General features: G+C 43.4%; 1 long non-coding RNA gene across 1 annotated transcript; it reads left to right on the top strand.

The window, feature by feature from the left end:
- The first annotated feature begins 3,230 nt into the window (after positions 1–3,230).
- On the top strand, positions 3,231–19,715 carry LOC308337228. The gene is made up of 3 exons (XR_013966303.1): positions 3,231–3,753; positions 5,845–5,941; positions 19,140–19,715. It is a non-coding gene; the product is annotated as an uncharacterized lncRNA (long non-coding RNA).
- The last annotated feature ends 3,394 nt before the right edge of the window (positions 19,716–23,109 follow it).

Raw genomic sequence — 23,109 nt, 5'->3', positions numbered from 1 at the left:
GCCCCAGACATAAGGGCCCAGTCAAGCCATCCTGACCAGGCCTTGCTGTTTTGAGTTATGCACGTAGACGTTCCAGACATCCTATGCGGAGACAAGGCATCCATACTGTATCGGAACTCCTGACCCACAGAATCACTGACAAGGAAAAAACGGTTGTTACTTTAAGCTATGAAGTTTGGGGGTAGTTCTGTAATAATGAAAACCCAAAACAACAGAACGTGTATAGTGAGAGGCAGGTTAGTGTAGTATACAGAAGCGTGGTGTAGCAACAAGCCAGCGATCCCTGGATAAAGGCTGTCTGGGTGCCGGCTGCGTGACCCTGGACAAGTCACTCAATCTTCTCTGTACTTCGGTTTCTTTGCTTCAATGTCGGGGTTAAAAATACCTCAAATCAAGAGCTGTGACATTTGAATGAGTTCATCCCTGGCACCTAATAGGTTCTATGAAAGCATTAGCTGTCTTTGTGATGATGATGATGTTGATGACGGTGATGATGATGGTGGTGGTGGTGATGATGATGATGAGGTAGAATTTGTATAATGTGTCCATTTTTTCTTTCACAGCTACCCTCTTCCAAGCTTGGGACGCCTGATGGAACAAAAAGCAACCAGGATGAACAAAAGGACTCCCTCCCTAGCTACCAAACCGGGGTCTTGGCACACAGTCTGCCCTCAGAATTTGGGGATTTCATTGAAGATCCCCAATCATTTCTGGCTGGCATAAGAGAGAACTAGAACTTTGCAACCCCTGCCCCCAGCCAATTTTCTTCTGTAGTTCCATTTTGCGTAGGCAAATGTTCGAGTTTGCATTCCTTAAGCACACATCCACAGGCTGTCAAGAGAGCAGGGGGAAAAGACAGTTCAGAAATCGGCTGGGGAGGCAGGGAAGCCAGCTTAGGGAAAGGCATTAGCAACAGATAACCCGCCAAGTGGATAATTCATGGGAGGAATCAAGGGTTGACTCTAATAATTTACCACTTCCCCGGCGTTCCCAGTGGCCTAAAAAGTTCATGCGGCCTCTCCAAGTACCTACCACTGCTAGAGGGGACTAGTGTGGGCCCTGGGAGGATTGCCTTCAATATAAAATAAGGTAGATAATAAGTATTTCCACCCTTCTTGTCACTCTCATGGAAATGCAAGCTGCCAAGGCTGAGGGGAGGTGGGTGTTAAGCATTCATCTGACTAATCTGTAAATCAGTATGATGCAGCCTGTGCCCAGGTGGTAGGAGGCAATGTGGGGGACAGAGCTGGGACCCTGAGCAATGGTGTGTGTATGGGGGGTGCAGGGCACCCTCAGAGAGGCACAGCGAATATGGCCTAGGCTGGAAGTCAGTAAGATGGGGAGACGTGGCGAAAAACATTACAGTTGGCGAAGTCCCCCTGCTTTTTCCACCCCCTCCTGCCCCCTGCATCCACTCCCCTCCTTTTCTGCACTGCCTGGATTGCATAGACCGTGTCTGACGGGTAGTCCCCAAACACCAGAATAATAACCCCAGCTTTGGCTGCCCCCGTCCCCAGGCTGTGTATTAAAAATTGCACCACACATTCAAAACTGCTGTTTCCCTGGAGAGCTGAGCCCATTCTAACTAAGCCCAGAAAGCAAGCCTGGCTGGGAAAAGCAGGAAAGAGCTGCCCACAAGGGAGGACTCTGAGAGGGGAGAGGTGAAGGAACAAGGAGGGTTCTGGAACCCTGGTGGCATTTGGAGAAGCAGGGCAGGGAGTGGTGGATGGGTTCATCTGGGCAGTTGCCTGCCAGGGGGAGGAGCATCACTGAGCGTGAACCCCAGGGGTTCACACAGACTCCTCAGCGCTCTGGGATGCTGGGGAGGGGGTGTGCTATTCAAGGACAGGCTCCCAGAATGGGACTGGCCAAGGGGCAGCGCAGAGTGTGCTGGGAGTGGGAAAGCCACCAAAAAGCCCTCTCCCCAGGGAGCTGCCAATTGCTACATCTCTTCACTCTCTCTGATTGCCAACAGGGCCACTGTCTGCCCAGCATATGATGTTGTGAGAATCAAAAATAGCCTCTGGTCGCTGCAAGAGGGTCTGTTTATAGAGTTCCGGCCTTCACACCACCTGCGAGTTACACGCCACCGAGCTATCTTTTCAAAAGAACGAATTGGTTCTTTCTCTGAAGGGCCCACTGGCCACAGAAGGCGGATGGTTTTTGGCACTTGCCTCTCCTCCTTTGAAGCAATACCTTCCAACTCTCCTCCCCCGACAGGACCCCATGCCTGCCCACCAGCGCCTCCATGCTAGGGCTGTGCCCTCAGGCTCTGAGTTCCTTTTCACTCTTTCACCTCAGCAAAGCTTATTTGTCCTGGGTCTCCTTCCCTCCCTCTCCCTGTCTCTCTGTTGCTGGAGATGAGCCAACGTTAGCAATCCTAAATACCTCCCAAGGTACTTCTAGGGCAGACCCTCTCCCCTTCGTGTGACTTGGAACTGGCCTAACAGCCTAACCTCCCATGGGACACGTTTTCATCTTGAAAGGGCAAGATGAAGCTCTTAATCCTAAGATGGGACTGACGGTGTGAATTTCAGACAGGCACCACCAGGAACCTACTTTCGCGGCATAGGGGCTGACTAGTGGCAACTTGTCCCACCCATCCATCGATCCATCCATCCGTGCTGGCAGCCACAGACCCTGCCTGTGTCTCACATCAGCCTTGTGGTCTTAGACTAGGTTAGGAGTTAGAGACTCAGACACAGACTTAGTGATGACAGGACCCAGCGAGGCAGCTGGAATAAATGAATCTAGCAGGCATGGTGGGCTCAAAGGGGAGAGCACATGCCCATCCAGATTATGAAACACCAATGCAGAGGAAGATAATAACGGATACCTGACTCCCTGCCTCAGTGCTGCACAGATAAGGAGAGCTGGATAAGGAACACGTGTTCTGTTCAAGCAGGGCAGCTGCTAGCCAGCACCAGCCCCTTGTGACCTCACATCAGACTGCATGTCAAAAGTTGGCAGAGCTTCAGATTTTCAAGAAACACCAACAGAGCTGATGTGGTTGTTGTTTTTTTTTTAAATCAAGGTATAATGGACATACATTATATTGATTTCAGGTGTACAACATCACGATTCAACATTTGTATACATTGCAAAAGGATCGCATGCTTCGTCTAGTTACCATCTGGAGAGCTGATGTTCTTAAATGCCAACTCCCCTGGCTGTTTGCTATTTTCAGATGGTCAAAAAATAATTCTCAAATGTCAAGCAGCCTGGGCAGAAGACATCTTTGGGATGCATGCAGTCCGCAGGCCGCCTCTGCTGCAGGCCGTCAGAATATCCAACCCCAGCTGCTGAATCAGTCCAGAATGTTTAAGTCTGGACAACTTTGGACCTGGAAATGATTCCATGTTCATGAAGAGGAGACAGAGAAATGGAGAGAGAGGGAGGAAAATGCCCAACGTAGAGATAACCCCCACTTTCTTAAAAATCTCATGAAAGGTGTTTGGGTAAGGCTCCCAGTTGAAGAATCCTGAAATGTAGCCAGGAACTGAATTCAATCACGCTTCAATTATCCATGGATGGATCGCTCGCTCTAGGAATTTGTCGTGGGAATTCTGGAGCCTGTGGCCACTTCCTCTAACATTCAAGCTATCACTGGATGCTGCCTGCCAGTCATCCACACTGGAATGGGCACCCACATGGCACCGACCCATGCACACGACAGGAAAACCATGCTGTGGTGAAGATAATCCCCGCATCCATCCCCAAATCCCGCGCTCTTGTGACTCTCTGGCAGAACAGGTAAGAGGGAATCATCTGCTGGCTTTAACTTCATCTCATTAATACAAGTTGGAAAGAGGAATTCGCTTGGATCTATCTAGGCAAATTTCTTGTCTCAAGTCTTCTCTAGGGATCCATAAACACCAACAGTATCCATGGGCCAAAAATTCATTCCTTTTCCCTCTTTACTTTTCTCCTTTTCATGTTCGATAATTATTTACTCAGTACCTTGTATGTGCCAGGCACGGTGCTAGTCACTGAATATAGAAAACAAGACAGGTGTGGCACCTGTCCCCTGGAGCCAATGGAAGCCTGGGCAGATAGGGAGAATGGAATTCACTGGAATACAGCTTGTGAGACATGTGTGGGCTTGCAAAAGCTCCTCAATACGTACCTTTGGTGATTTCACCATATTCTGAGGCCCTAGGACTATATTATGCTGTGTAAGAGAAAACACATGAAACCATCAAAGATACCCAAAACAAAAAAAGGCTGAGAAACTTCCACGGCCAAGAGGAACCCAAGGAGACCTGACCACTAAATGGAATGTCCTGGAACAGAAAAATGACATTAAGTAAAAAGTTAGGAAATATGAATGAATATAGAGTTTAGTTCATGGTAATGTATCCATATTGGTTCATTGACTGTAGAAAATGTCACATAATTATACACAATGTTGAAGGGAAACTGTATGTAGGGTACATAGGAACGCTATATAGTCTTCCTAATTTTTCTGTAAATCTAAAACTGTTCTCAAAACAAAACAAAATGTGGGTCTTGGAATCGACCAGGCTACTCTTTGAATCCTGGCTCTACTACTTGCACTATGCATCACCTTGGGCAAGTCACTTATCTTATGCTTTAGCTGTCTCATCTGTAAAATGGGCATAATAGTAGTAGCCACTTTAAACAATTTCAGGCTTCTCAGAGGGACTGGCTCATAGTCCTCAGAAAATGCCAAAGTTCCTCCTTTCATTCCTTGGACTTCGATGTGATGTGAGTGATGCCACTCACCATGCATTCAGGATATGCACCTGTGGGCCATTTTTTATGGTGGAGATGACTAATAATGATTCATCCATTGTTCTTAATTCTGCCACTCTTCCTGCTGGCCCTGGTTGTCTTTAGTATGAGTCCCAGTATCCTGGCCAAGGGTGTGTTGGAGTCAACTTGTACCAGCTCACAGAGCTGTTTGGGCATATTTTGCAAGTCTTATTTTCAGAGACATCGTATTGTGACGGTTTGAAATTGGCCATGATGGGAATATCTACGCCACAGAAATTGACACACACTGCTGTGCAAATCGGGGTATCCCCTTACACACACACACACACACACACACACACACACACACAAAAGAGCCAGTTGGTAAACACTTACCAGCACTCCGCTGCCCGGAGCCAAAGGGAATCTCACTAGGTCATCTGGTCCATTCCTGGCTTCCGGGCTAGGAGTGGGGTGGACAAGGGAAGCACCTAGGCTGCAACGTGTAAGGTGGCAGTCACTGTCAAGGTCATCCAAGTCTGGCCCAGAACACTGTCCCAGGAGTGAGCACCTCCTTAAATGTTCTGCCCTGGGCACCTCGCTGGCCTCCTTGTAGTGCCTGCCCTGCCTTGTTGCCATACAATTATGCTGTCAATTGATACTTACCAATCATCTGCTGCTTGCCAGGTTCTTGTCTAGAAACAAAGGATAGCCCTGGTTTTTTGGAACTTATATTCTAATGGAGAGGGGCAGGAAAAAAACATGGTAAATAATCAAACATATAGTATGTTAAATAGTGGGAAGTGCTAAGGCAAAGGCAAAGCAGAGAAGGGGATCTAAGAAATGTTTTGAGGCGTGCTATAATTTTAGATAGTGAGGTCATGATAAAGCATCACTGAAAAGTGACCTTTGAGTAAAGACCTAAGGAGGGGAGGGGGCAAAAAAAATTGGTACTAATGATTTTCTTCCACAGTTTGAGAGCTCACTAGGTAAAGAGAATCCACAAGCTTCGATCCAAAGCTCACTCATTTATGCAGTCACCCAACTCTTACAGGTTGAATGCCTTGTGCTAGGCATTATGGTTGCCGAGAATAAGACAATAGTTCATACTCACTGTATATCTTCCAGGTGCCAAGCACTGTTCCAGGTGTTTCACATGCATTAACTTGTTTACTGATAGTGACAACTTCAGGAAGGAAGTAGCATAATTATCTCCATTTTACAGGTAAGGAAATCGAGGCACACACACAGGGATAACCTGAACATGTTACCTGTTCTCAAAATGTTCTGTCTAATGAGGAATGTAGATATAGAAATGATTATAATGTAACCTGGGAGGAGGAAGGACAAGATGTTATGGGAACACAGAAGGGCCCTAGTGAAGCATTGAGAAGTTGGGGGTCGTAGCTAGCAAAGGCTTCTCAGAGGAAGCCATTTTTTAAAAAAGAGTTCATTTATTTATTTGAGAGAGAGAGAGCACACAAGTTGGGGGTGGGGAGAGGGAGAAGCAGGCTCCCCATTGAGCAGGGAACCCAATGCAGGGTTTGATCCCAAGCCCTTGCGATTATGACCTGAGCCAAAGGCAGACTCTTAACTGCCTGAGCCATCCAGGAGCCCCTCCAAGGAAGCCACTGTTTTGCAATGAATGATATTTTTAAAAAAGCAATTTGATATCAAATTTACCATAGGGGCTACGTTATTGGCTCAATCGGTGAAGAGTGTGTGACTCTTGATCTCAGGGTTGTGATCTCACCTTGGGTATGGAGATTCCTTAAAAATAAAACCTTAAAAAAATTATCGCAGGACTGTTATGGAGAATGGCATGCACCAAATCTTAAGGTATTTTCTCTTTATCTTTTCAAAAGATTTATCCATCCATTTGAGAGAAAGAGAGAGAGAGAGAGAGAACAGAGGGAATGACAGAGAGAAGGAGAGAGAGGATCCCCAAATAGACTCCCTGCTGATATGGAGCCTGACATGGGACCCGATCCCAGGATCCTGAGATCAGAGCTGAGCCAGAATCGAGAGTTGCCCGCTCAACCAACTGAGCCACCCAGGTGCCCCTCTCTTTATTTTATTTTATTTTTTTGGATAAAACATTTTATTTAATTTTTGAATTTTTTTCTTTAAAATTTTTATTTAATAGGGTATGTTTCTCTTTTGAGAAGCTTCAGAAGATATTTCTCTCAAATTCCAGAGAAAAACTGAACTTCTTTTAGAAATGGAAAGGTGGGAGAATTTTTTTTTTTTTTAACTTAGACACCATGAATCCTGCAACGGATCAGGTCTCCTATCCTTGCCTTGGCTGCCAGTATGCTTAGAAATAAATGTTTGGCCTACCTTTCTAGAAACAGAAGAATCTTTCAGCAGGCATTTTCCTAGATGAATCTTGCCTTGCTGCATCTTTGTTTTCTCCCCTAATTCTGCATTTCTCTTTGCTATGATTTTATCATTTATTTGAGGTTTTTTCCCTGTTACGTATTTTTGAAAGCCATCTCAAATACTCTCTAGAATAAAGTATAATACAAAAAGTCGATTACTTGTAAGAGACAATTATACTTGAAGCAAGTCTTAAAAGATGAGTTTATCGGGGTGCCTGGGTGGCTCAGTCGGTTAAGCATCTACCTTGATTTCTGCTCAAGTCCTGATCTCAGGGTGGGGAGATTGAGCCTCTAGTTAGGTTCTGCACTGGGTGTGGAGCCTGCTTAATATTATCTCTCTCCCTTTGCCCCTCCCCCCCCCACAGGCTCTCCATCTCTCCAAAAAAAAAAATAATAAGATGAGTTTATCAGATGGACAGAGAGGAAGGGCCATTTTAAGCAGCATGAGCAGTGGAAGGAAGACATGAGAACTGATTGTGTGCATTGGAGAAAATAAGCTGGGCGAGAGAGTGGCTCTAGGCAGAGCCTGGGGAGTCTGACAAACAGGGGTCTGACCTTAGCTCCACACTTTTATGACTTTTATTTAACGTCGTTAAGCCTTAGTTTCTTTTCTGTAAAATGGGGATGATGGTTATACCTACCTCATAGAATTGCTGTGAGGATTCTATTTATTCAAGCATCAGGAACTATTTATCAAGGAACTTGCATGTGCCTGGCACCATGTTAGACACTGGGGTAGAGTGGTAAATAGATAGAGATGGTGGTTTTGCTCCTCGTTGAGCTTACAGTCTGGTGGGGATAACACATGGAAGATGCTTACGTATGGCAAGTACTCAATAAATAGTATAAATAATCATATAAATAACAATTTAATAATAATAGTATAAATAGCACTATGTGCTCAGGGCATGAGCTCTGCGGGACTTCCTGTCTGAGCTGAAGCATAGAGGAAGAAGACCGGAAGACAATGATCCTGGGAAAATATCAAGGGGACAGAGACCCTAAAAGTCTTTGAATATCATGCTAAAGCGTTTGGAGTCAGATTTTTTTTTAAGTGTGTGTGTGGTGCGGGTGAGAGGAGGGCTGAGATGATTTTTTAATTTTGAAAACAAATTTGGAGTCACTAAGTTATTGTGTTTGAGCCAAATTTCTCTTCCTGTAGCCCTTACGTACATTTCTGTCTTCCTCCTCCTCCTTTTCTTCCTCCCCCCTCTTCTTCCTCCCCCTCCCCTTCTTCTTCTTCCCCTTCCTTCTCTTCTTCCCCTCCTCTTCCTTTGTCTCCCCCTCCTCCTCCTCTTCTGTCCCTCCTCTTCCTCCCCCTCCTCCTCCTCTCCCTTCCCCCTCCTCTTCCTTCCCTTCTTCCTCTCCTTCTCCCCCCACTCCTTCTCTTCCTCCCACTCCTCCTCTTCTTCTTCCTCCCCCTTCTCCTCCTCTTCTCCTTCTACCTCTTCTCCCTCTTTCTTTCTCACTGATAACTACTCCTACTGCTCCTACTGTCACTTCTTGAGTGACTACTATGTGAGGCACTGTGGTAAGTTCTTAACTTGTGTTTAATGGTGCTTGCCTCATAGGGTTGTGAAGATTCTTTTATTTTTTTTTAAGATTTTGTTTATTTATTTGACAGAGATCATAGGTAGGCAGAGAGGCAGGCAGAGAGAGAGGAAGGGAAGCAGGCTCCCCGCTGAGCAGAGAGCCCAATGCGGGACTCAATCCCAGGACCCTGGGACCATGACCTGAGCCGAAAGCAGAGGCTTTAACCCACTGAGCCACCCAGGCACCCCGGGTTGAGAAGATTCTTATCTCGGGTTTATCGTTGTGAAAATTGAAGTTTAGAGAAATCAGGTAAGTTGCCCAAAGGTCCCATGGTTAGTAAGCTGTGCAGTCAATTTCTGAACCCCAGGTATCTGCTGTAATGACAGCTACCTACTGAGCGCCAGGGACACACTGGCATACCTATCTCATCCCATCCACACAAGAACCTTGCTAGATAATATTATCATCCTTATCTTATAGATAAGTGGACTCTCTGGGAAGTTAAGTGGCTTTTCCAGAGTCCTGCAGCTCCTAAGTAGTCTAGCTTTACAGTCAAATTTTGGATAGTTCTGTTGTTTAAAATGGGCAGATTTACAAAGTTTGTTCGGAAGTTCTAGGGGCTATAGCCTAAATGCTTGAGGTCAACAGACAGGCCAACTAAACAGTCACTCTTTTTTTTTCTTTTTTTTTTAAGATTTTATTTATTTATTTGAGAGAGAGAACAAGAATGGGAAAGAGAGAGCAGGAGAGGAGAGAGGTCAGAGGGAGAAGCAGGCTCCCTGCCGAGCAGAGAGCCCGAAGTGGGACTCCATCCAGGACTCTGGGATCATGACCTGAGCTGAAGGCAGTTGCTTAACCAGCTGAGCCACCCAAGTGCCCCCTGAACAGTCACTCTTGTTTCACTTTTTTTTAAAAAGTGGAAGTTGCTTTATTATATTTATTTATTTATTTAATTTATTTTTATTTATTTTTAAGATTTATTTATTTATTTATTTCAGAGAGAAAGCAAGTGAGAGAGAGAAAGTGAGCGAGCGAGAGAGAGCGAGTACATGAACAGGGGCGAGGAGCAGAGGGACAGGGAAACAGGGCTCCATCCTAGGACCCTGGGGACCTGAGCCAAAGGCAGACACTTAACCCTGACTGAGCCACCCGGGCACCTGTCACTCTTGTTTTAAATGGGCCCCCCTTTCATTGGGTGCTCTGGGAAAGAACTATGAGCAATTACTGAAGTGGGATTCCCATTGAAACAGCTTTCCAACATTTCCTAAGGCATCTGTGTTTTGACAGGAATTAGAAACCAGAGCCCATACCCAAATCAGCCTTGTCCCCTGCCCCTCAGGTGTACATGCCACTCTGTCCTAGATACACTGATGCCACAAAAGAACCTGGAGAAGGGGGTTGAGCACGGAGATATTTGGCCTGTCTGCAGAGGAAGCCAATGGCATTAGAAACTAATGAATCTGGGCTTGACAGGCCTCGTTACACACACACACACACACACACACACATTATAAAATGTCGCTGTCTCTTGAAACCTCTCAGCCCGGCTCCTGATTCATGGAAGATAAGCTCAGAGTTGCAGGCCTGCCACCTTATTGTCACACAAAACATTAATCTTCTGGGTTTTTCCACCCTCCTGACAACACAGGGTAATCAGACAGAATTACAGCTCTGAGACATTCATGATCATAGGATTTGCACCAGATAAACTGCTCAGGCTTTGATATCGATGGCTGGCTATGGCTTTTTCTTTTCCTGTCTATTTTTTTTTCTGTTTCTGGAAGACCAATGGCACCTTTCTACATTTCTATTGCACATATATTTCGTCAAAGAGCCTTGATTCTCCATTAGCAAAAGAAATTCATTTATAGTACCCAGGGCTAGCATTTGTAGATATTGGGACAACTGGGGCCTGGTATTAGCCTTGGGTTACAAGAGCTTCCTTCTAGGCTTTGTTTGCTGAATATGTGGTCATGATGGCGAACAGGGGATGAGGATGTGATGACAGGGGGCCTTGCAAGGCTCCGTCCCCTCTCCCTTACTATACTGCTGCTGACGCCTGAAATTTGACCATGCATGGTTGATTTCTTTGGCTTCCGGTTTGAGTCCCTGTTTGAACACACGTGTCCTTGGGAGAAGCATATTCCTATGTTTCAGCGAATGAGTTTGTCTTTTCAATTGCATAGCTAGCTACAAGCAGGCTGTTTTTCTTGTAATTTAGTGTTTTGAAGTAAGTATTACATTCATATGATTCAAAATTCAAACCTATTAAGAAGGAATACATTAAGAAGTTCTGCCTCTCACCCTGTCTTCATTTTATTCCATTTTTTACCCAATCCTCTTGCCTCAAAGAACTAACCACCTTTACTGACTTCTTGTATAACTCTTTAATATTTGTGCAAATCAATGTGTCTTTTTTTAAAATATGCTTCTGCTTTCTTCCATGAAGGTAGCATGCTCTATTTCCTTTTCTGTACTTTACTTTGTTCACCATAGTATGGATCATGAAGATAATTCAGTTTACAGTACAGAGGCAACTCCTCCCATCTTCTTTTTTTAACGACTGTGTGATGCTACATTATATAGATAGACCACAGTTTACTTAACCAGCTGCCTATAGATGGACATTGGGTTATTTCCAACCATTTGCTATTATAAACAACACGGCAACAAATTCCCCTGTCTGTGAGTTGTTTCGTAAGTGTGAAAGGCTACTGTAAGACAGATACCCAGAAGAGCAAATATTTGTTAGATGTTGATGGGTCTTGCCCAGTTGTTCTCCATGAGTTGTGCCATTTTGCACTCTCAACAGCAATGCGTGAGACTGTTCACTTCCCCAAGTATTTATGACTGAGTACTATCAGATGTTCAGATTTGGGCCAATTAAATAAGAAAGGAAATAGTCTGCAAGTTTGGTTTTAGTTACTATATTAATTTAATTTAAGTTAGTTTTAATTTAGTAGAAGTGTGATTGAATGCCTTTTCCTATGTTCAAGGGCTATTTGCTTTGGATTCATGTACTTGTTTCTTTGTTAAACCTTCCACAACACTCAACAGTTACTTATTGAGCACTTACTCTCTAGCAGGCATTATGCTAGACATGTGGGGTTCATCAGTGAACAAAGAAGGCAAAGATAGCTGCCCTGCTCCCCAGAGCTTACATTCATTCACCCATTGGTTCATTCATTCTACAAGCTTTCAAGCTGGGAGATGTGAAGATGGGTAAGACATAGTTCCTTCCTCAAGGTTCAGTTTGGCTGGACAAGAAAAATGCTGAGATAAGTGCTGAGAGGTGGGTACAGAGTGTTAATGGAGCACAAGGGAGCAGTAGGCAACTGGACTGAAGGGGATACAGGGACCCAGCTTCGAGGAAGACTGGGAGGTAGCTGGGCTAAGAAAAAGATAAAGGCTAGCTTAGGCAGCATAAAGCACAAAAACATGGTAACTCATGTCACCTTTTGGGATTGAGGGATATAGCTCCTTATTACTGTTATGGGGGTTGACAAAGGTAAGGGAGAGGGAGCAGAGATGTAGTTTTCATATTTGGTACTCATATTTTTCATACTTGGTACTCATTAAATGGCTATTGGTTGAATGACTGACGGAATGAATGAATGCAGTTTGAAGTAAAATACTAGAGTAGTGCCCTAGTTATCTACAGCTGTGTAACAAATTTCTCCCAAATACAGGCAGCTTGAAACCACAAACATTCATTATCTTGCAGAGTTGCTAAGCATCAGGAATCTAGGAGTGGCTTATCCAGGTAATTCAAGCTCAGGCTGTAATCAAGCTGTTGGCTGAGGCAGTCATCTCGCAAGGCTCGGCTAGGACTGGATAATCCAGTTTCAAACTCACTCACATAGTTGTTGCTAGGCCTCAGTTCATCATCAGATGTTGTCAATTCATATCTCAGAAGAATACTTGGCATATATTAAATACTACATAAATGCAAGCTGTAATTATTATTACCTAAAAACAATGAGGAGTTGCCAAAAGATTTTAAGCAGATGCTTAACCCAATCATTTTGCTGTTTCAGAAAACCCCTCCTAGCTTTCATGCGGGGAGGGGTCTGAGTAGGGGAAAAACAGGAAGGAAGGGGACCCACTAGAAAATTGTTTCAGGTGAGAGATGACAGTGACCTGGATTAGCATGATGACAATAAAGAGAAAGAAGTGGATGCATTCAGAGTATATTCTAGAAGATCTATCTATCCATCTATCTATCTACATTGATTAGATGTAGGTGACGAGCCAGAGGGAGATAGGGAACACAGGAGGGGAAGCAAGGTCTTCTGTTTATAGGCAAACGAACCTAACTTGAATTAGAACCAGGTCGATTTGAGGTGCTCATAAGACATCCATGAGGAAATGTCCACTTGACAGTTGGATCTATGGTGCAGAACTCATAAGAGAGATCTGAGCTAGAGATTTAGAAATCATCGGCATTTGGGGTCACTGAACCCATGGGTGTGGAAAAGATGACTCAGGGGAGAGTATGTCCAATGGGAAAACAAGACTGTCTAAGAAAGAATCCTGACGGTTAGCAGGAGTTAAGAGATGAGTGGAGGTGGGACGCCTGGGTGGTTCAGTGGTTTAAAGCCTCTGAGCCCCGCATCGGACTCTCTGCTCAGCAGGGAGCCTGCTTCCTCCTCTCTCTCTTTCTCTCTGCCTGCCTTTCTGCCTACTTGTGATCTCTTTCTGTCAAATAAATAAATAAAATCTTAAAAAAAGAGAGAGAGAGATGGGTGGAGGAAGAAGGGCTTGCAAAGGAGAGTCAGAAGGAAGAGCCAGAAAGAGGAAATCCTCAGGGTGTGGCGTCATCTCCATCAACACAATGTGTCATGAAGAAGAAAAGGAAGACTTGACCATGCCACTGTTGCCTGCTAACAGAAAAATGTTGCAAGAGATAAGGGCTGAAAACGGTCAATCAAATTTACCAAGGAAGAGGTCATTAGTAATCTCTGTGACAGTTATGTCTTTGGAGTGAATAGGCAGGGGTCCCAGCCTCTTCCTCTAGGCTCTGAATTCACCGACAGGGGATTTACAGACCTTGTTGAGTCCCAGCTCCTCTTCCAAAGCCAAGCTTTGACCTCACAAGGATCAGCTTCTTAGAGATGTAGATTCTGGGGTGGAATTCACTGGATTGGGGCATTCCCTGACCAGGATGATTATCATATTAGCATCATTACCATATTAGCACCATTGTCATAGATGCTAATATTTTTTGCGTGCTGAGCCCTTTACATGGGTAATCTGATTGAATTCTGACACCAACCCTATGAGGTGGGTACAATGCTACAGGGCTTACTATGTGCCAAGTACTATGTTAAGCACTTTACCTATGTCAGCTTCTTTATTATCCCCAGTTAAGAATCTCTGTGGCCCACATCACAGTCTAGACACAAGCTGAGGTGAGTCAGGCCAGGATCAAGCAAGAAGTAAACCAAGATCTTGTTATTGGAAAACCTTGGTTGCCTCTGGGTTCCAGGAAAAACTCTTCTCTGAGGAATGGAGATTTTTGAAGGCATTTTCTTGTGCGGATTGTTGGGGCAGGACTGTCTAGTGCAGGGACCGTAAGGTCAGGGGTGTTTCAGATTATCATCCAGGAGACCATGGGTCATCAGGTTATCATTACCTCAGGGGGTCATCTAAGATGATGCTCATTGAGCACTGGAAGGCCCCAACCACGGGCTTCCATTACTCTCCTTCTTGGGTTCAGAGGAAGCTTTGGGTACCTCGGAACCCTGAATTTGGGAAGACATAAGCCACAGATCAGGAAGCACCATGAGCACTTTGCCGTTTTGCACTGTAGCAGCATGGAAACTGCAAATCACAGCTCTTCTATTAAGATCTCCAGGCACACACAGGTGTCCATACACCAGGCAGAGGGCACATCTGCTTAGAGCTGTCATTGACCTCAGTGTCTCTCACTCAGCCCATTAAATCACAGGCAGATATGAATGGCTCATCCCTCCCACCAGACCATGAATTTCTCAATGGTAGAGACGAAATTCTGTTTACGTGGTGCTTCCAATGACTTTTCTGCTTCTGGCATGGTGCTGGACTCATAGTAGTCTTTGATAAATATTTGTCAAATTAATCAATAGAAGAACAAATGAATTTTTCCTAGGGCCAGTCTTTGTTCCAGCTTAATTCTTATTTATATTCACAACCAGACTAACCTCCCTAACCAGCAGAGCATCTGTTGCTTTTTGTAAGCCAAGGATAACAAACAATGAGGCTGGGAAGGCTAGATCAAGTTGATTCCATTCAACAAGTATTTAGCAAGCCTGCTGTGAATGGAGGACCATGTCATGTGCCCTCTCAGAACATACATGAACCTATGTCATTCAAAGGTTTTAAAAGTTAATATTTTATACAGAGGCATCTGGGTAGGTTTAGTCGGTGACAGGTCCGACTCTTGTTCTCAGCTGAGGTCTCGATCTCAGGATCTCAGGGTCGTGGGTTTGAGCCCTGTGCTGGGCTCCGTGCTGGGCATGAAGCCTATTTAAAAAAAATTAATATTTTACACATACAAAAAGGTATAAGCAGTAACATGATAAGCTCCCACGTACCCGTGACCCAGCTTCAAAACAAGACATAAGCAGTGTGTGCAATCGGAAAGATGCCAAATCAAGAGGGTTTTTTTTTTGTTTTGCTTTAAGCTTGGCATCAAAATTCCATCGGTGCCAAAACCTACTCTGAACTGACCTGAGGCTATTTCCTAGCCTTCGTCTATTCCACTAAGTGTGACAGATCATACTTTTAGCTACAGAAATATTAACATGTTCGATTATGGGGCATTACCCCGGACAACACTGGGTATGTTACCTAAGATCTAGCATGTACTCGTGTTACCTTTCTAAAATCCCAACAATTCTGAATTCTCAAACAGGCATGGTCACAAGGTGTACAGGTAAGGCATGATAACTCTGTGGTCTATTGGGCCACAGTCCGGGGTTTCGTTACTGAATAGTGTTTCCCAATGTTCCCCCAAGGGAAAGAAGGAAGGGAGCCATCATGGAAACTGGGTAAGTGGCCAAGAATGATGTACCTCATAATCCTCCCCAACTCCTCAGATCGCACACCCGTACTTTTCCCTCGAGCTCCACCTTTCCTTCAGCATCTGGCTTGCTTGCCTAACGCAACAGCAGCCTCATCTTATGCGAACTTCTTATGCCGGCATTTCTTTTTTTTTTCTTTTTTAAAGATTTTATTTATTTATTTGACAGAGAGAGACACAGTGAGAGAGGCAACATAAGCAGAGGGAGCAGGAGAGGGAGAAGCAGGCTTCCCACCAAGCAAGGAGCCCAATATGAGGCTCAACCCCAGGACCCTGGGATCATGACCTGAGCCAAAAGCAGACGCTTAATGACCGAGCCACCCAGGCACCCTATTCCAATGTTTCTATACCAGCCTCACATCCTCCTCATCCCAAGATTCTATGCCTTCCTCTCCCTGTCTTTTGTCCAGCTTTCCCCTCACAGTTTTGAGATCTCTTGTTACTCATCTGCCTCCTCCATCTTTCTGCTGTCGACTGGTCTTGGTCCCTTGTCTCCTGTATCACCACCTCCAGACCCGTGATTTCTTCCCATCAGTCTTTGCTGCAGCTCTTTCTTTCTGGGGCCGTTGTGTTTTTCATCTATGTATGCCTCTTTCCTCCCCCCTGCCCCACCTTCTTCCAGTTTACTTCTAAAATAGGCATATGTAAGTTAAAAATTAAGCCAGTTTTAAAAAATATATTCAAAAGAGTATATAGTAGGGGCGCCCGGATGGCTTAGTGGGTTAAGCATCTGTCTTTGGCTCAGGTCATGATCCTGGGGGCCTGGGATCCCAGGGGTCTGGGATCCAGCCCTGCATCAGGCTCCTTCCTCCATGGGGAGCCTGCTGCTTCTTCTTCCTCTGCCTGCTGTGACCCCTGCTTGTGCTCATCCTCTTTCTGTCAAATAAATCATTAATAAATAAAAATCTTAAGGACAAAACAAAACAAAAGCGCATATAGTAATAAGCTATGATATGGCTGAAATTCATGAAGGCAATACTCAAATGATTGTGGAAAACTTGATCAATAGACCTTTTCTGAATGAAGGATTTTTTTGAATGATGGGCCATCTAGTGGTGAATGGAGGATGGCAAATCCTTCTGGTCGGAGGAAGTAAGGTGGATCTTTAAAAAGAAAAGGGGGTTCAACCCTCAGCCACTCTAACAGGCCCAAAGCACTACCCTACAAAAATATGTGTTCAGACAAGTTCATGTCCCACCTGGAACATAGTTAGAGGTGATGGATGACTTTAGCTTGGCATTGTTGATGGATATAATATGTATGTAAATGCATATGTTTGTGTTTATGTACATGCATCTCAGATGACTTATGGCCAAATTCAGAAATTCCACAAATGCTCTTTACGGACATCCCAAGGGCCTCTTCACCAGGACAATGTAAGTGACTGGTATCATACTTGCATTCTGGGAAGCCACATTAAGAAAGAATTAGTGATGCACAAGGGAGGAAATTCCTGTCTGAGAAGGAGATGACTTCCAAATTGTATCTCTCCATTTCATAAACAAAGTCTCCAAAACACCCAAGTCAAACAGTCTTCATTGGTAGTCACTTCTTCATCCACCTAACATTTATTGCGCCACCAAATGGCATCTTAAGACTATTCCAGACTGTTAATACACACCTGCGTTTTTACTAAAAGAAATATATCACCTAATCAAGAAATAGAGACATTATAGCTGGGCACATTCCAGATATAGGGAATTCCAGGAAACCTAGAAACACACTCCCTCCCATGTGCTTCTCTCCAGGTCCAGCAAGGTTGGAATTGTAGCTGGAGCAGCTAATAGATATGTAAATTCTCAGATAACTTTCAGCAAGTATTGCTTATTGAATTAATAAAGCCTCTGAGGCTTAGAGCTAGCTACTGTTTACCAATAAAAATAATGTATGTAAATAAGTACTTGAAGAGCTTCAAAAAATGTTCTGCCTTTAGAGTGACCAACCATCCCAGTTTTCCCAGGACAGTCTTGGTTTTAGCGCCAAAACTCATGCATTCCGGGGAAATGTTGGTCACTCTAGCTCCCTTAGAAACTTCAGTAAATTGATTCTGAGCAAAGGACCTGCTCTCCAAACAACCCTGAAAAGAGTAGTAATTTAAGCTGCATTTAAGTGGTTGCTGAAAGCTCTTTACTTATGTACCACATTCAAAACAACCTTATGAGGCAAATACTATCATTATTCCCACTTTACAGATCAGGCACAAAGGCAAAAAAACTTAAAGCTCACCTGAGATGACTTAGCTAGCAAGTGGTACTGGCAGGATTTGAACCCAGACCAGCGCAGCACTGAATCCCACATCCTTAAACAACATCCCATGCTGGTCCTATTCAAACAGATCATTCAGAGCCCCTTATAGGCTGTCCGACTCCACTCCAGCTCCCAAGTCATTCAGTAAGGGAAGTCTGGAACTATCAAAGATCTTGATATTTCCTTAAAATGTTTTGGCAACAAACTTTCAAGATCATAAAAGGTTAGACAAGTGTTTTTGCCAAGTGTCATTTTCCATCTATTGGATTCTAAGCCACTTGAGGTGTCTACTTAAAAAAATAAAGCAGAGGGGCACGTGGGTGGCTCAGTCGGTTAAGTATCTGCCTTTGGCTCAGGTTGTGATTCCGGGGTCCTGAGATCGAACCTCATGTCAGGCTCAGCGGGGAGTCTGCTTCTCCCTCTCACTCTGCCTGCTCTTCTCCCTGCATGTTCTCTCTCTCTCTTTCTCTCTGTCTGTCAAATAAAGAAATAAAATCTCTCTAAAAAAAAAAAAAAGCAGGAACTAGAGCCGCAACTAAGACCTACTAAATCAAAGTGTTTGGAGGTCTACGCTTTTTTTTTTTTTATTGACAAATAGTTGACGTAAAATTTTATATTAGTTTTAGGTATGCAACATAATGATTTGATACTTCTTTTTTTAAATTTTTTTAAAGATTTTATTTATTTGCCAGAGAGAGAGAGAGAGAGAGAGTACACACAAGCAGGCAGAGAGGCAGGCAGAGGCAGCGAGAGAAGCAGGCTCCCTGCCGAGCAAGGAACCCGATGCGGGACTCGATCCCAGGACCCTGGGACCATGACCTGAGCCGAAGGCAGCGGCTTAACCAACTGAGCCACCCAGGCATCCCGATTTGATACTTCTATACATTATAAAATGCTTGCCAGGATAAGTGTAGTTACCATCTGCCTCCATAGAAAGTTATTACAATATTATTGACTATAGTCCCTTTTCTGTACTTTTTATGGGGGTCTATGCTTTAAACAAGTGCCCAAATTGACCTAGATGCATGGAAGTTTGAGAACTGCTGGGCTAGAAGGTTCTAAATAGATCAGCCAAGATCTAAGAAATTCACTCTAATATTTTCTTGATTCTTGTGTTCTGTCACCCCACCTAATGTGAATGCATGCCAAGTTCCAATATTATGTCCTTTATCTGACCTTCTCTCTCCTCTCTTCCTCAGAAACCTCCATTATCACCTACATTATAGGAGGAGCCAGAACTGAGTCCCAAATCTATTCTAGCATTAATTCTGTGGCACTCAACAGATCAGTTCTCTTCACTGGACCTCAGCTTGTTTACCTGTAAAATGGAGCATGATACCTGATTCTCATGTAAAGGTCTTTCCAAGCTTAAAGTTTATGGTCTACTCCATGATTCCCACAGTGGGGTATGAAAGATCCAGCTGTAACAATTACTGGAAGTGTTTACTAGAAAAGTACATCCAAAAGAAGAGGAAGAAGAAGAAGAAGAAGAAGAAGAAGAAGAAGAAGCAGCAGCACATCCATTGATGGATAAATGGATAAAGAAAATGTAGTCTTTAGGTCTCTACATATACTGGAATATTATTCTGCTTTAAAAAGGAAGGAAATCTTGGGGCACCTGGGTGGAACAGTCAGTTAAGCAGCCAACTCCTGGTTTCGGCTCAGGTTGTGATCTCAGTGTCGTGAGATCAAGTACTGCAGGATCTCAACACTCATCGTGGAGTCTGATTAAGACTCTCTTTCCTTCTGCCTCTGTCTCTCTCCCCAACCCCACCAAAATAAATAAATAAATAAATAAATAAATAAATAAATATTTTTTTAAAGGAAGGAAATCTTGTCACATCTACAACATGGGTTAAACTCAAGGACATTATTCAAAGTCAAATAAACCAGTTACAAAAGAACAAATGTATGGGGTGCCTGGGTTAAAAGGTCTGCCTTCGGCTCAGGTCATGATCCCAGGGTCCTGGGATCAAGCCCTGTATCGGGCTCTCTGCTTGGCAGGGAGCCTGCTTCCAACTCTCTCTCTGCCTGCCTCTCTGCCTCTCTGTCTGTCAAACAGGTGAATAAAATCTTTAAAACAAAAAAAAAGAACACATGTATGATTCCACTCGTATGCAGTATCTAAAGTGGTCAGAATCATAGAACTAGAAAACAGAAAGGTGGTTGCCAAGGGCTGGGGAAAGACAAGAGAGGAAGGAACTAATGTTTCATGGGTAAAGAGTTTCAGTTTTGCAAAGCGAAAAAGTTCTCGAGATCTATTACACAACAGTGTGAATATACTTAACACTACTGAACTATACACATAAAATGGTTAAGATGGTAAACTTAATGCTATGTAGTTTTTCCACAATAAATAAAAAAGAAAAGCAGAGTTCAAAACTCCAGCCAAGAGCAATTGAAACAAAATTTCGAGGGTTGGAGCTGTGAATGTGTATTTTTTTTTAACAAGTTCCCCCCATGTGATTTTATCTCCTTTAAATCTTGAGAACCACCTACAAAAATGTATAGTGAATCCTTTCCTCACCACAACAAATTTGATATCATGATCTCAGTTTCCCCTTTTCATTCTTTTTTAAAAAATAGATTTTATTTATTTATTTGACAGAGAGCACAAGCAGGGGGAGTGGCAGGCAGAAGGAGAAGCAGGCTCCCCACTGAGCAGGGAGACCAACATGGGGCTCGATCCCAGGACCCTGGGATCATGACCTGAGCTGAAGGTAGATGCTTAAACAACTGAGCCACCCAGGCGCCCCTTAGCTTTCCCTTTCCCCCAAGAACATTTATGTGCACTTTTACTTAATGCCAGCTAGTGTGCCTAGAGAATGTAAATTCATTTTATTTTTAGCCAAAGCAGGAAAGAATCCAAAAGGTAAATGTGCTGCAAAGAAGGTCATCCAGTCCACTCCCAAGCCAAACAGAGGTAACTTTGGATCCAGCACAGTTTTGGATTACTCAGGACTTTGATCTTCTCCATTAGAGTGAGTAATTGAAAGCTGGCTCTGTGTATGCTTACAGAAATCATTATTTTAAATTGTTCACATTCAATAAATCTCAGCCTCTGGTGCTGTCTGTAAGAAATGGTGGCAAGCATATTAATGAGCACTTTGCTGAGAATGATATCTTATAACTTCTAAACAACCATGAAGTTTCCTGTTTTCATTGTCACTAATCAGGAACTGCTGAGAAGGGGCTTGCATGATTCAAGGTCAGTGTTAGGTGAGAGGTAAGAACATTAGCTCACACTTACTGGACGCTTACCATGTGTTAGGCACTAGGCTTGATTCTATCCACAGAGGATCTCATTTAACCCGTAACTTTGGCCTACAGATTGATGTGATTATTAACTTCTTTGCAGAAATGGAGGCTCAGAGAGCCTCAGCAATTTGTTGAAGACCACTTTCTGGCTTTCTGGCTCATCCTCTTAATCATGACACTGTGGCCTTTCTTGCACACAGTCTTCCTCTTTCCACACTTCCTACTCACTGGTACCTTTTGTCCCAGAACAATAGTGCTGGCAGATGAAGGGCATTAGATAAGTAGCTTTCGTTAGCTACTTGGAAGTTAACTTTTCACCTTGTCTCTAGTACCTGGGCTTTGTTCTTAATACAAGTACACCCTGATACCTAAGCCTATGTTTTCTTACCTGCCCTGTCCTGTGTCTAAGTTCCTAAGGCTAGAAACCTGTCTTTCTCTTGCCAGTCCTTCCATGACTCTCCAATTCCCCTTCTTTCTTGGAGGTGTTTGTTTACCTGCTTGGACATTTCTATATTCCTTGCTGCTGCTCTACTCATAGCATGTATGCTTTATTACTTCAACTGCACCTCCCTGGTGCTGACTTCATGGATTCATAGAAAATTACACTAAGTTTTAAAATTAAACTACCACTGGAAACACAGCCCACAAAAGTAGGCTAAGACCGCTGTGCTAAACCTAAACAGGGTAACTGCTTGGAAAATTAAAAAAAATTTAGAGAAAACCCAGAGTCTCCCAACATATTAGACAGGATGTTCAGGATATAAGTGAAAGTCACCTATCATACCAAGAACTAAGAAAACCATAACTTGAATTAGAAAAGACAATTAACTGACAACACTGAGATTAATCAGATATTGAAATTATCTTTAGAACAACCAGCATAAAAATGCTTCAATGATACAAATGCTCCTGAAACAAATGAAAAAGGAGAAAAGCATAGCAAAGAAAGAGAAGTCACAAAAAGAGTCCAATGGAAATTATAGAACTGAAAAATATGTAGCAGAAATGAAAAACTCACTGAATAGATTCAATAGCAGAGTAGATATGACAGAGGATCGAGTCAATGAATCTGAAGACAGATCAATAGCATTTCCCCATTCTGAATAACAGAGAAAACACAAGATGAAAAAAAAAATAAGCAGATCCTCAGGGACCTGTAGGACAATACCAAAAGTTCTAACATTCATATTATCAGAATCTCAGAAGGAGAAAAGAAGAGAGTGGGGCTGAAAGAAAATATAATGACTGAAAACTTCCCAAATTGGGCAAAAGATTCAAATGTACAGATTCAAGAAGCTGAGCAAATCCCAAACAGGATACACCCAAAAAAATCCATGCCAAGACACATAGTCATTAAACTTTTGAAACTAAAGGCAAAGGAGAAATCTTGAAAGCAGCCAGGAAAAAACAATGAACACCAGTTCAAAATTACATCAGATTTCCAAATGAAACCCCGAGGACAGGAATGAAGGGACAATACATTTTTCAAGTGCTGAGAGAGGAAAATGTCAACTGCGAATTCTATATGGGCAAAAATATTCTCCAAGAATGAAGGAGACATGAAAGCAATTTCAGAAGAGAGATAGGCAAAATAATTTTTCACTGGCAGACTTACTCTTAAATAATGGTTTAAAAAAGTTCTTTAAACAGAAAAAGATTATAAAAGAAGTACTCTTGGAGCATCAGGAAGAAGAAACAGCAACTAGAGCAGACATAAGGGCGCATATAACTGATTATCACTTTCCTTGTGAGTTTTACAAATCATATTTGGTGGTTAAACAAGAATTATTATACTATCTGGTACTGAAGAGAGTGGTAATTAAAAGAAAGGAAGGTGGAGAGGGGCGCGTGGGGGGCTCAGTCAGTTAAGCATCTGACTCTGGATTTCGGCTCAGGTCATGATCTCAGTGT

This window comes from Martes martes (assembly GCF_963455335.1).
Source record: "Martes martes genome assembly, chromosome: X".
Lineage (NCBI taxonomy): Eukaryota > Metazoa > Chordata > Mammalia > Carnivora > Mustelidae > Martes > Martes martes.
Note: the sequence above shows the minus strand (reverse complement) of the source record. Positions and strands in the feature narration are given on the sequence as shown.